Raw genomic sequence first — 14550 nt, forward strand, 5'->3', positions numbered from 1 at the left:
CTAGGTATTGTTTGGTGTGATTAGTTCTTAAGCAAGGATAACATATTTTGATTTTTATCATAATGTATTTTACTAATTTGAAATCTATGTGTCATGGACTGTGATAATTAATTTATTTTGATTTGTTTTTGTAATGCAATTTCATTTTGTTCGCCATATATCTAACGGTAATATTCTAAGGAAACCGAAGAAACCAATTGTTAATTTGAACCAACACGCGATGTATAAAGTTTTAAATATGGTTATGCAAAATATTCAGGTTTAGACCTCCTTTTTGAATTGACATATGATATTTAATATAAAAAAATCTTTATTGGATCAAATATAATTTCTTTTCAATCATTTCATATTTGTAGCAAAAAATTATATAGATAAAAAGTTTTCGTTAGGTCATGTTGAGCTTTTAAACATGGTTATGCAAAAGTTTTTCAAAATTGTATAGAAATAAGTTCCATAAATTTGTTTGACATATTATTATAAAAAAAATTAAGTTATTAATAAAAGTTAAAAAATAATTTTTTAACATGCAAAATCATTTATTAAATTAAAATTATAAATTCGTACAATTTTTTTATCATTATCTATTTGTTTAATATTTAATTGATAATAAAATCAATCAACTTCATCTTTATTGAAAAATTGTTGCTGTTAGATAAAATTTAATAATTAATGGGAAGATAATATTATTCTATCAGTAATACTATTTAAAATTCTTATTAATAGGAAGATAATATAATTTTTATTAATAAACTACCATATAAATTTTTATTGTTATCTAAAATTTTAACTCTGTATATATCTTCAATTTTTACTTATAAATTTTTATTTGTATTTATACTTGTTAATTTCTACACTTTTAACTAATTTATTGGGTAGAAAAATTATTTAAATTTTTAAATATATTTTTACATTTATTTTTGATAAATTTATCTAAAATCCTCTTTTTATGGTTTAATTAAAACTTCAACTGCTTTTTTTTTGTTTTTGTTTTCAAATTTCATATACAAAACTTTGAGTTGATATGATCCTTAATAAAAAAAAATTCATATAATAAATACAAAATCACAAATAATTCGGTCAAACAAATAAAAAGAATTAAAATTAAAATTATGAGGTTAGATGAATAATATCTAATTGTCTTTTTCAATAATTAATTATTTTTTCACATTTATTTTATATACAATTGTGGACTCTACCTCCAAAGAAAAATATAGGAGCGTGGAACATTGAACTTACACACTATTTAATATATCAATTATTAATTTTATATTTTAATTAGCCACACATATTTAACCTTAATTATTGCCTCATCGAGATGATAATATTGTTTATTGGGTTTGTTCACTTGGAAATCAACCAAGCAAGTGATTTAAGGACACATTTCTAAGATAAAATGTCTCTTCTAAAATTTATGTTGAGATTTCTCTATTGTTTAGCTTTATATGTTTGCTAAATATAATTAGATGTTTTGTTAAATATTATTTTTTTAATTAGGCCTATGAGAGGTTATATTAGGAAAACTTAATTTTAAGTTAATTGTCTTAAATTTATTGATATTTTATATATATATATATATATATATATATATATATATATATATATATATATATATATATATATATATATATATATATATATATATATATATATATATATATATTATTTAATTTGTAGGCACATCAACAAGATAATAGTTGGACTTATGTAATAAAAATTATGTTTAATATATCCATACGAGTATATTTCAAGGATTACATGAGGTAATAACAAAAGATTCCAATGTTTAATATGTAAATCACATCACTTCATGTTCTAACATGTTCTCATTTAATTTATTTTATTGTTTGCATTTGTAGATATATGATGATCTATCATGGTATGATAGGAATGTTATTGATAATATCCGACAACTTTGGGCTCAATTCTTTTTGCAAATAGTTGAAGAACAACATCAACTTGAAGAGAAAGAAACAGAGAATTTGATAAAAGATGGTGTTTTATAATAATTAATATTGAATTATTAATTAATTTTTTTTTAATGTAACTTTGTTTTTGAATTTTAATTTACACTCTTTGGTATAATTTGTAAGTTTAATTTTGATTAGTTGAAATAATAATAAAAAATTAGCATATGTTATATGTGACCTCAACTTGATTTATGATTAAATTATGTATTTTTCTCATCCATTTTAGAGAATAATATTTATTGATGGTTGATTCATTTAAAATCAAATCACACTCGATGTCATTTATAACACTAACTTTAGTAAAGAAAATGTGTGATACAACGCTATACAAACATTATAAGAAAAGTGTATACACCTAATTTAAGAGAAAAAAAAGCAGGTGTAAAAGGTTGGTTTCGGACCAAATAACTCCGTTAAATTTTTAACACTCAATTTTTAAGAAAATTGATATGATATATATGTTCTACACTTTTTTGTATGTAAAAACAGGTGTCATAAGTTGGTTTCAAATCAAACTACTCTACATTAAACTTTAACACCAGTTTTTTGGAAAAAGTATGTACGATTTATAAGTTTTTACACCTCTTTGAAGGATAAATTGATATTTAACACCAATATTTAACACTTATAACACCAGTTTACCACCGGTGTTAAATCGATTTACCATATATTTTTTAAAATCGGTGTCAAAATCATACTTACAATACCGGTAGCAACAACACCGAAACAAACCAGGTATTAAATCTCTAAAAAGTTGGTGTTAAATCCCTTATTTACACTAATGCGTTCAACATAAACTTCTCCCAATTCCTATCGGCTATTTATCTAAGCCTTGATCTGTCTGAAGGGAATAGAAAATTCAGCTCCATCTGTAGCAACTTCCACACAACTCTACTGGCACAATATTGGAGAAAAGAAACTCCTTCTTTTTCTCGATTGGATTGTTAATCCCAACCGCAATCACACAAGATCTGACAAGCTAAAATCTTCAAACCTTCAAAAATATGTTGAATCCAAATGAACCTCCTCGCACAGATCTCACACTCAAGAATGAAAAGCAAAACCTAACAACAATGGTAGAATCTAGAGGTTGAAGATGAAATGAATATTCAAATGCAGTTTCAAAATAAAAACTCAATGATTTTTTAAAGTTGGAGAGAAAAGTGTGTTGTTTGTTATGATTCTCAAATCGTATGTATGTTATGAAAGAGATTAAGAAAGATGTTATATATATATATATATATATATATATATATATATATATATATATATATATATATATATATATATATAGATAGATAGATAGATAGATAGATAGATAGATATTTCGTGTATATAAAACTCTACGATTTTATGTTTCGATTTTACATTTTGATGTTACCTAGACAAAACGAGTCAACATAAAAACTCGATTATGACAACCTTAGTTACAACAGATGTTGAGCCTACACTAAAGCTTATTGAAACTACGAAAAACTAAGAACATATGTTGAGTCTACACTAAAGCTGAATGAAACTACGAAAAACTAAGATCACTAATAGTAAGTTGTACGAGGTACCTAACTAAGATCACCAACAATAAGAAGTGTTGAGTTATACCGTAAATAAATACCAAGTAGATTAAACACTAATAATAAGAAACTTTGATACTTTTGCAAGTCTCAGGCACTGACAATTTTTTCGCTAATCCTTCCTCGTCTTTTGATTGATTTAAGAATTAACTGCTAGCTTTGTTCATGTCAATTACAACACATGCTTCCAATCCTTATGATAAAAATAGTTTTAGTATCAAAAGAAATGGATGATACTTTCAATAGAGAGGTAAAAGATGAAAAGTTGTCTTCTAAAAAGCCAGGAAGTAACAAAATTCAGTTTAAAGGGAAGTATACTTTTGTCGTACCTAGAAATGTCAGACCACTTAGTTATAATGCAAATAAACCAAAAGCAGAAGAGGGTGATGAAAAGATAAAATCCAATGATGAATAATATACAACATACATTATTGCTAAACAACATTTTTCAGTTAACTCATTGTAAGTGAAATTCTAGTTATCAGACTTTGGATGTCACACTGGTTGTTATGACATCCAATTCTGCACAGACAGGGATTATGCAGAGCTTAACAGTAAGTGCAGTAAATAACACAAGTAATTGTTCACCCAGTTCAGTCCAACATGACCTACATCTGGGGGCTACCAAGCCAGGGAGGAAATCCACTATTAGTAGTATCAATTCAAAGCTAAACTCACCCGTTTACAACTTATCACTTAATCCCTACCCAATGCAATTTCAATCTTAATCTAAGATCAGAGTTCCTACTCACTCCCCCTCAATCACCTCAGTGATATTAAAAACACTTTGAAGTCACACTTCAAAAACAACTCTTGGTTATGCTTCACAGCTTAAACCAAGATACACAGCACTCACGCTTAAAAGCTTCGAGTGACACAACACTTACAACTCAATGAACACCCTATGCCAAAGCAATCATCTACTTGATAATGACTTGGCTTACAAGATACGTCTAATTCTAGACTCACAAAAATACAGCAGTGAAGTAAGATGGACACACTAAATCTTCACGCCTCAAAATCCCTGAAACTGAATGGAGGAATGCCTTCCTTTTTATATTGCAGCACCTGGGCTTTTGCACCTGTATTTTCCTGAATTTTAGGTCACATAAGTTCCCACAAATTCAATATTTAGGTTGCTAACAAATAGGCTATTTGTTAGGTTCATTGAATGTAGCTTGGTTGTTGATTTCCTGGATTTTCTCTAAGCTGTTGACTTCCTAAAGAATAGCCTGAGAAAGCTGTAACAGAAAACTGAACAACCTACAAGTTAGCATATGCTGTCAGGAATGAATGTCACGACATTCAGCTTGACATCAAGGTCCATATGCTGAGTCTGTTTTTCCAGAAAACAGACTGTACAAATCTGCTGACCTGTACATGATCAAAATGACCATACTACAGTACCAGCTTACATTAGTAAATGTCAAAGTGTCCAACTTAACATTTACACAGTTGGCCTTAAGTTAGTTCTGTTATTCTCTTGAATAACAAACTAAGTAAAATGCTGAAGTATAGCAGAACACCACTCTGCCCAATCTTCAGTAGCTGCTGTCAATGATGAATGTCACAACATCCAGTTTGACATTCAGTCAGTAGGCCTTATGCCAGGTCTGGTTCTTCCTTGATAACCAGACTGCAAGTGAATACTAAGTTCTAACAGAACTCCTGATCTTCTATTCCTTAGTATCTGTTGACAGGTATGAATGTCACAACGTCCAGTTTGTCATTCAATAAATCCTGTGTTAGCTAGTCCTGCAGTAACTACAAAGTAGTCACATATGCATGTCATGACATCAGTCAAGACATTAGTGTTTTACCATATAATGCAGCCAATTAAACACCTACAAACTCCCCCTTTGGCAAATTTTTGGCTAAAACACTTTGATCCCCATAACAGAGTTCATAGCAGCGGAAACACTCACCTAGCAGGAAATAATACTAGCTAAAAACACTCAGAGTGGCAGCACACTCACACACATGGAAGTTAAATAAAAACTTCACTTAGCAGCACACACATATTAGAAGTTGCACCTAAACTTCAATATTTGCTGCAGGGGGGGAATCTTCAGATCTGTCATGAGAGTCTGTTGTAGAGACTTACTCTGTTTGTCAGGGATGGATGGTGATTACTCCCCCTTTTTGTCACAAATGTTGCCAAAGCCAACAACATTGTCAGAGCACAATGACAGAGTCCCAGACTTGGTTTTACTTCACAGTTTCAACCAAGTTAACATCCACTTGATCTTGCTTCACAGCTTCGATCAAGTGATCACCCACTTTTGCTTAACAGTAGGTACCACCATATCAGATGCCATGATTTTGTTTCTGACATCCAGAACCACTCCTGCATGAACAGCATCCTTGAACTCCTGCAGGTACAGTGACCTTCTCTCTGTAGGGTGTCTCCTTACCTTCTTGTATCCACCCTTGTTGCAAGCAGCATAGCTATGATCTGTTGGCCAATCATAGCCTAGTACAAATTGTTCAATAGGCAGAGGTATCAAACAATTTATCCCAAACATCAGTGGTTGCTATAAGGTCTCAGAGAGACATATTCCCAGTTTGCTCCTTAAGTTTTCAAACTGAGTAGCATCCAGAGCCTTTGTAAATATGTCAGCCAGTTGAAGATCCGTGGCTACATGTTCCAAAGTGATCACCTTGTCTTCCACCAGATCTCTGATGAAGTGGTGCCTAATGTCAATATGTTTGGTCCTGCTGTGTTGGATGGGATTCTTGGAGATGTTGATGGCACTGAGATTATCACAGAACAATGTCATGACCTTTTGAGTGACATTGTACTCAGTGAGCATTTGTTTCATCCACACCAATTGGGAGCAGCTGCTTCCAGCAGCTATGTATTCAGCCTCTGCAGTGGACAGAGAGACACAGTTCTGCTTCTTGCTGAACCATGATATGAGGTTTTCTCCTAAGAAGAAACATCCACCTGATGTGCTTTTTCTGTCATCAGCACTTCCAGCCCAATCAGCATCACAGTACCCAGTTAGGACAGGCTCAGACCCATGTGAGTACAGCATCCCATAGTCACATGTCCCATTGATGTACTTGAGAATCCTTTTGACTTGATTCAAGTGACTCACCTTGGGCTCTGCTTGGTATCTGGCACACACTCCAACTGCATAAGAGATATCAGGTCTACTAGCAGTTAGATACAGCAGACTACCTATCATGCTCCTGTACAGGCATTGATCCACACTAGGCCCTCCATCATCTTTGGTTAACTTCAGATGAGTAGGAGCTGGAGTCCTCTTGTGCCTGGCATGGTTCATACCAAACTTCTTAACTATGTTCTTGGCATACTTGCTTTGGGAGAGAAACATAGAGTCCTCCATTTGGTTTACTTGCATTCCAAGGAAATAGGTCAGTTCTCCCACTAGACTCATTTCAAACTCAGACTGCATCTGGTGAACAAATTTGTTAACCATTTGTTCTGACATTCCACCAAAGACTATATCATCAACATAGATTTGAGCTATCATTATTTTGCCTTCATCATCCTTCACAAACAAGGTTTTATCTATGCCCCCCTTTCTGTATCCATTTGAGGTCAGAAATTCGGTTAACCTGTCATACCAAGCTCTGGGTGCTTGCTTCAACCCATACAAAGCTTTCTTCAACTTGTATACATGCTCAGGTTGGTTAGGATCACAGAACCCTTTGGGTTGTTCCACATAGACTTCTTCATTCAGGTAGCCATTCAAGAATGCACTCTTCACATCCATTTGAAATAGCTTGAACTTTAGGATGCATGCTACCCCCAACAGCAATCTGATGGACTCAAGTCTAGCCACAGGAGCAAATGTCTCATCAAAGTCTACTCCTTCAACTTGAGTGTATCCTTGAGCTACTAGTCTTGCTTTATTTCTAGTAATTACTCCTTTCTCATCAGATTTGTTTTTGTAGATCCACTTGGTACCAATGATGTTGGACCCTTCAGGTCTTGGAACCAGCTCCCATACTTCATGCCTTGTGAACTGCTCGAGTTCCTCTTGCATGGCAATGATCCAGTATTCATCAGTCAGGGCTTCTTTCACATTCTTTGGTTCAACCTTGGAAACAAAGCAGGAATTTGAGTTTATTCCTCTTGACCTGGTGGTTACACCACTGGTGGGATCCCCTATGATAAGATCCTTAGGGTGGTCTTTCTGAATTCTGATAGATGGCACTTTGGTGGTTGCCTCTACTTCACAATCAGGAGGAGATTCCTGTACTCCTTCAGGCTTGACTGGACTGTCAATTTGACTGTCGAGGAATGTTTCAACATCCTCCATGACATCGGTTCCTTCCTCTTTATCATCCACAATGACATTTATGGACTCCATCAGGACATTGGTCCTGTAGTTGAACACTCTATAGGCTCTGCTGTTAGTGGAGTATCCCAGAAATACGCCTTCATCACTTTTGGGATCTAGCTTCCTTCTCTGTTCACGATCTGTGAGGATGTAGCATTTACTTCCAAAAATATGAAAGTACTTCACAGTGGGTTTTCTACCCTTCCATATTTCATACAGAGTGGAGGAGGTTCCTTTTCTCAAGGTGACTCTGTTGTGAACATAGCACGCGGTATTCATTGCTTCAGCCCAAAAGTGCATAGGGAGCTTCTTTGCATGAATCATTGCTCTGGCAGATTCTTGAATAGTTCTATTTTTTCTTTCAACTATTCCATTCTGCTGAGGAGTTATAGGTGAGGAGAACTCATGGCTTATTCCTTCAGACGAGCAGAACTCATCAAACTTGGAGTTCTTGAATTCAGTACCATGATCACTTCTAATCCGGACCACACAACTGTCCTTTTCCCTTTGAAGTCTTATGCACAGATCTTTGAAGACATCAAATGCATCTGACTTCTCTCTGATGAAGCTTATCCACGTGTATCTGGAATGGTCATCAACCACCACGTAGGCATACTTCTTCCCACCAAGACTTTCAACCTGCATAGGTCCCATTAGGTCCATGTGCAGCAGCTCCAGAACTCTGGAGGTTGTGGAATGTCCCAGCTTTGGGTGTGACATCTTGGTTTGCTTGCCCACTTGGCATTCTCCACAGACTCTTCCTTCATCAATCAGAAGCTTTGGCATTCCTCTGACTGCTTCCTTGGATATGATCTTCTTCATTCCCCGTAAGTGGAGATGTCCAAGTCTTCTATGCCACAGCTTTACCTCCTGTTCTTCCTTGGCTGAGGAACATGTTGTGGAAAAGTTAGAGAGATCAGGTTCCCACAGGTAGCAGTTGTCTTTGGACCTGGTTCCTCTCATAACTTCCTGATTGTCACCACTTGTCACGATGCACAGCTCCTTAGTGAACTGAACATGAAACCCTTGATCACACAGCTGACTTATGCTGATGAGGTTTGCAGTTAGTCCTCTTACTAACAACACATTGTTCAGTTTTGGCACTCCAGAACAGTCCAGTGTGCCCACACCTCTTATTTTTCCTTTGGCCCCATCACCAAAAGTCACATAGCTGGTGGTGTGAGGTTGAATGTCTACCAGTAGATTTTCCATACCAGTCATATGTCTTGAACATCCACTGTCAAAGTACCAGTCTTCTCTGGAAGAGGCCCTTAGGGCAGTGTGAGCTATCCTAGCATACCATTGTTGCTTCTTAATGGGAACACATCGCTTACGTGTGTTATGCTTAGGTCTGACATGTGAGGCTCTGTTAGGGAAGCCATGAATCCAGTAGCAGAAGGCTTTTATATGTCCAAGCCTGCCACAGTGGTGACACCTCCAATTCAGGTATATTCTCTTCTGATGATCATTCATCCTAGCTCCTCGATGTTGAGACATTGGCTTTGACATCGGCTTGAACTTCTGAACTCTAGCCTTTGGGCGTTTGTGTTCAGCTCTTTTTCCAAATCCTAGCCCAGATTTGGTTCCAGACTGCTGACCCACCTTTAGAATTTCTTCCAAGGTGTCAGTTCCCTTATTCATCATTCTGATGGATTTGGTCATCTGGTTCAGCTTGGAGGTCAGCAGGGCTATCTCATCTTTTAGCCCCTCTATGGCAGACAGTTGTTTCTGTCTCTCATCTTCCAGTTCCTTGATGAGTTTCTTCTGTTTTTCTCCTTGTGCACGCACTTCTGCATTGGTGGTACACAGTTTCTTATATGCTGTAGCAAGTTCATCCATTGTCAGCTCATCTGCACTTGTGTCATCTTCAGAGACACACACACTGGTTAGTGCAGTGACATGTTTGGCAGATTCTCCTTCAGACTCACTTTCAGAATCTCCTTCAGACCATGTGATAGCTAGCCCCTTACTTTGCAATTTGAGGTAAGTAGGGCATTCAGCTCTGACGTGTCCATACCCTTCACAGCCATGACACTGGATTCCCTTCCCATGGTTGAACTTCTCCTCAGAAGTTGATCTTTTCTTAATGTCAGACGGGATGTTCTTGACATTAGGTTTGCCTCTTTGATCAATCTTCTTCATGAACTTGTTGAATTGCCTCCCAAGCATGGCTAGGGCTTCTGATATACTTTCATCACCTCCTGTATATCCTTCTTCTGACTTCTCTTCAGCATTTGTTATAAAGGCTATGCTTTTCTTCTTCTCAGCATACTCACCTAAGCCCATTTCAAAGGTTTGGAGAGAACCAATGAGCTCATCTACCTTCATATTGCTGATGTCCTGAGCCTCCTCTATGGCAGTGACCTTCATAGCAAACCTCTTAGGTAAGGACCTGAGAATCTTTCTTACAAGTTTCTCTTCAGTCATTTTCTCACCTAGTCCACCAGAGGTGTTTGCAATTTCAAGAATATTCATGTGAAAGTCATGAATAGTCTCTTCCTCCTTCATCTTCAGATTTTCAAACTTGGTTGTCAGCATCTGAAGTTTGGACATCTTCACCTTGGAAGTACCTTCATGAGTTACCTTGAGGGTATCCCAAACTTCCTTAGCTAGCTCACAATGGTGAACTAGTCTGAAGATGTTCTTGCTGATTCCATTGAACAAAGCATTCAAGGCCTTGGAATTTCCAAGAGCTAGTGCCTCTTGCTCCTTGTCCCACTCTTCTTCAGGAATCTGCACACTGACTCCATCTTCACCTGTCCTCATTGGATGTTCCCATCCTTTGTTGACAGCTCTCCAGACTTTGTTGTCTAGAGACCTTAAGAAGGCTATCATACGAGGCTTCCAGTCATCATAATTAGAGCCATCCAACATGGGTGGTCTATTTGAGTGTCCTAAATCCTTGTCCATGGTACTAGAAAGTAACTTCCCTAGATCTCACCCAGAACTTCACAGGCAGGGTGCCTGCTCTGATGCCAATTGAAATTCTAGTTATCAGACTTTGGATGTCACACTGGTTGTTATGACATCCAATTCTGCACAGACAGGGATTATGCAGAGCTTAACAGTAAGTGCAGTAAATAACACAAGTAATTGTTCACCCAGTTCAGTCCAACATGACCTACATCTGGGGGCTACCAAGCCAGGGAGGAAATCCACTATTAGTAGTATCAATTCAAAGCTAAACTCACCCGTTTACAACTTATCACTTAATCCCTACCCAATGCAATTTCAATCTTAATCTAAGATCAGAGTTCCTACTCACTCCCCCTCAATCACCTCAGTGATATTAAAAACACTTTGAAGTCACACTTCAAAAACAACTCTTGGTTATGCTTCACAGCTTAAACCAAGATACACAGCACTCACGCTTAAAAGCTTCGAGTGACACAACACTTACAACTCAATGAACACCCTATGCCAAAGCAATCATCTACTTGATAATGACTTGGCTTACAAGATACGTCTAATTCTAGACTCACAAAAATACAGCAGTGAAGTAAGATGGACACACTAAATCTTCACGCCTCAAAATCCCTGAAACTGAATGGAGGAATGCCTTCCTTTTTATATTGCAGCACCTGGGCTTTTGCACCTGTATTTTCCTGAATTTTAGGTCACATAAGTTCCCACAAATTCAATATTTAGGTTGCTAACAAATAGGCTATTTGTTAGGTTCATTGAATGTAGCTTGGTTGTTGATTTCCTGGATTTTCTCTAAGCTGTTGACTTCCTAAAGAATAGCCTGAGAAAGCTGTAACAGAAAACTGAACAACCTACAAGTTAGCATATGCTGTCAGGAATGAATGTCACGACATTCAGCTTGACATCAAGGTCCATATGCTGAGTCTGTTTTTCCAGAAAACAGACTGTACAAATCTGCTGACCTGTACATGATCAAAATGACCATACTACAGTACCAGCTTACATTAGTAAATGTCAAAGTGTCCAACTTAACATTTACACAGTTGGCCTTAAGTTAGTTCTGTTATTCTCTTGAATAACAAACTAAGTAAAATGCTGAAGTATAGCAGAACACCACTCTGCCCAATCTTCAGTAGCTGCTGTCAATGATGAATGTCACAACATCCAGTTTGACATTCAGTCAGTAGGCCTTATGCCAGGTCTGGTTCTTCCTTGATAACCAGACTGCAAGTGAATACTAAGTTCTAACAGAACTCCTGATGTTCTATTCCTTAGTATCTGTTGACAGGTATGAATGTCACAACGTCCAGTTTGTCATTCAATAAATCCTGTGTTAGCTAGTCCTGCAGTAACTACAAAGTAGTCACATATGCATGTCATGACATCAGTCAAGACATTAGTGTTTTACCATATAATGCAGCCAATTAAACACCTACAGTAAGGATGGTTGCGGATGAGTTATGGCTGGCTGAGCAGGAGTCGTTGGATAATTATTTTTGTGTCTCGATTAGCTCTTGATGTTATTGAACCCTTTCTTATCGAATTGAGCATTGTTTAATGAATCCACAACATTGAACTGTTAGAAAATTCGGTAAAATTAAATGGATCCAGGACTGAATCATGATTGAGAATCACTTTCCTTAAAAGTATTTCAAGCACTCTTTTATTATGTCTTAGAGTTGGAAAATGCAAGAACACTCAGGATAATATCAGCCTTAATTTCGAGTCTGCACAAGACAAGTGAAGAACCCAAAATGCAAGGAAGGTTTTTCTGGAATTTGGAAGAGAAATACGTTTTTAGTTCTTATGTTATTTTTCTGAATAGAATCATATATTTATAGGAGATATGGATGTTGTTTCAAAAGTTTGCAACCTTTGATGAAACAACATCATTTCACCATAAAACACAATGTTTCATATATGACACTATTCCATGAAAAGATATGAAAATTGAATTCAAAATTCAAACAAAACAATAACTAAATTAACTCTTTTGTCATACTATTAAGTCACACTTTCTATGTGGGACTTAAAGCAAAGCATTAAATGCTATTTAACTCTTTTGTCATTTTGGAACTAATATTGCAAAACAATTTCCAACAATCCCCCACTAGTTCTAATAATGACAAAAATCATTCCAGATAGTGAAATATAAAAAGTGTTAATACAGTTAGGTATCTTTCGATTTTAAACTTAACCTTAGTGAGGATAACGCAAAGTTTAATCGGAATGTTTGGTAGCAAAGCTTTTAAACCATTAACCCATGGGATCAGACCGGCGTTACCTTACACACACTCTTTAAAGGTTCTTCCTTTACATATCTCGCTTAGCACTTATTTATGGCCATATGCTATCCTTTTCATGAATTTTTCATGAGAGAAACTCCAACTCTCACTTTAAGACGGCACCATCTCAAAATTCACATAGGTGAGGTTCATATAGCATCCTTTCCAATAGATAATCTTCTTCGTTAATGAACTTCATTAAGAGGTTTTGGAAACCTCAACCCTCAATTCAACACAGTCAACCTTATTTCCCAAATTCTTGACTTACATCCAATTCAACGACTTGTTGTTACCCATTGAATCTTGAAGTTAATGTTTTGTTAACATAAGATTGGGTTGCTGCCACTGTCGGAACTTTTATTTAAGGAGTTTCAACCCCATTCCTCTCGAGGTTGTTCGTACTAAGTCTCTGGCCAGTGGCTTAGTAAACGGATCTGCTAAGTTATAGCATGTTCGTATGTAGGTGAGTGAAATGATTCCATCCTTAATCAATTTTCTTACGAACGAATGTCTAAGTCCTATATGTCTAGACTTTCCATTATACACTTCGCTGAATGCTCTTGCTAATGTGGCTTGGCTATCGCAATGTATCATCACTTTTGAGACATTGTCTTTAGCCAATGGAACTTCCAACAGAAGATCCCTTAACCATTCCGCTTCTTGACCGGCGGAAGCGAGAGCCACGAACTCTGATTCCATGGTCGAAAGTGTAATGCATGTTTGTTTCTTGCTCTTCCAAGAAATTGATCCACCAGCAAGTGTAAATATCCATCCAGTTGTAGATTTATGGTCTCCAATATTAGATATCCAACTCGCATCAGTGTATCCTTCTAATATGGCAGGGAACCTTCCATAGTGAAGACTAAGGTCCTTGGTTTTCAGTAGATAGTCAAAAATCCTTGTAATTGCCTTCCAATGTTCATTACTTGGATTACTAGTAAATCGACTCATTTTACTGACTGCAAATGATATGTCGGGTCTGGTACATTGCATTAGGTACATTAGACACCCTATTGCACTTGCATACTCCAATTGAGCCACTGATCTTCCATTATTCTTTTGAAGTTTGTTGGCATGATCAAATGGAGTGGTTACTTCCTTAAAGTTTAGATGTTTAAACTTATCAAGCATTTTCTCAATATAGTGGGTTTGACTAAGTTCATAACCCCCACTATTTCTCTTAACCTTGATCCCTAAAATTGTGTCAACAAGTCCAAGATCTTTCATCTTGAAAGTGGATGTTAGAAACTTCTTTGTTTCTAAGATTCCTTTTAAATCATTACTAATGATCAACATATCGTCGACATAGAGACAAAGGAATATTACAGTGGTTTTGCACGTCTTTGTGTATAAACACTTGTCACAAGAATTAGGAATAAATCCATTTGAGAGTATTACAGAGTCAAATTTTTGATGCCACTGTTTTGGTGCTTGTTTTAGTCCGTATAAGGATTTGACAAGTTTACACACCTTTTGTTCATTTCCAGGA

Source organism: Lathyrus oleraceus, chromosome 7, assembly GCF_024323335.1.
Source record: "Lathyrus oleraceus cultivar Zhongwan6 chromosome 7, CAAS_Psat_ZW6_1.0, whole genome shotgun sequence".
In the NCBI taxonomy this organism is placed as follows: domain Eukaryota; kingdom Viridiplantae; phylum Streptophyta; class Magnoliopsida; order Fabales; family Fabaceae; genus Lathyrus; species Lathyrus oleraceus.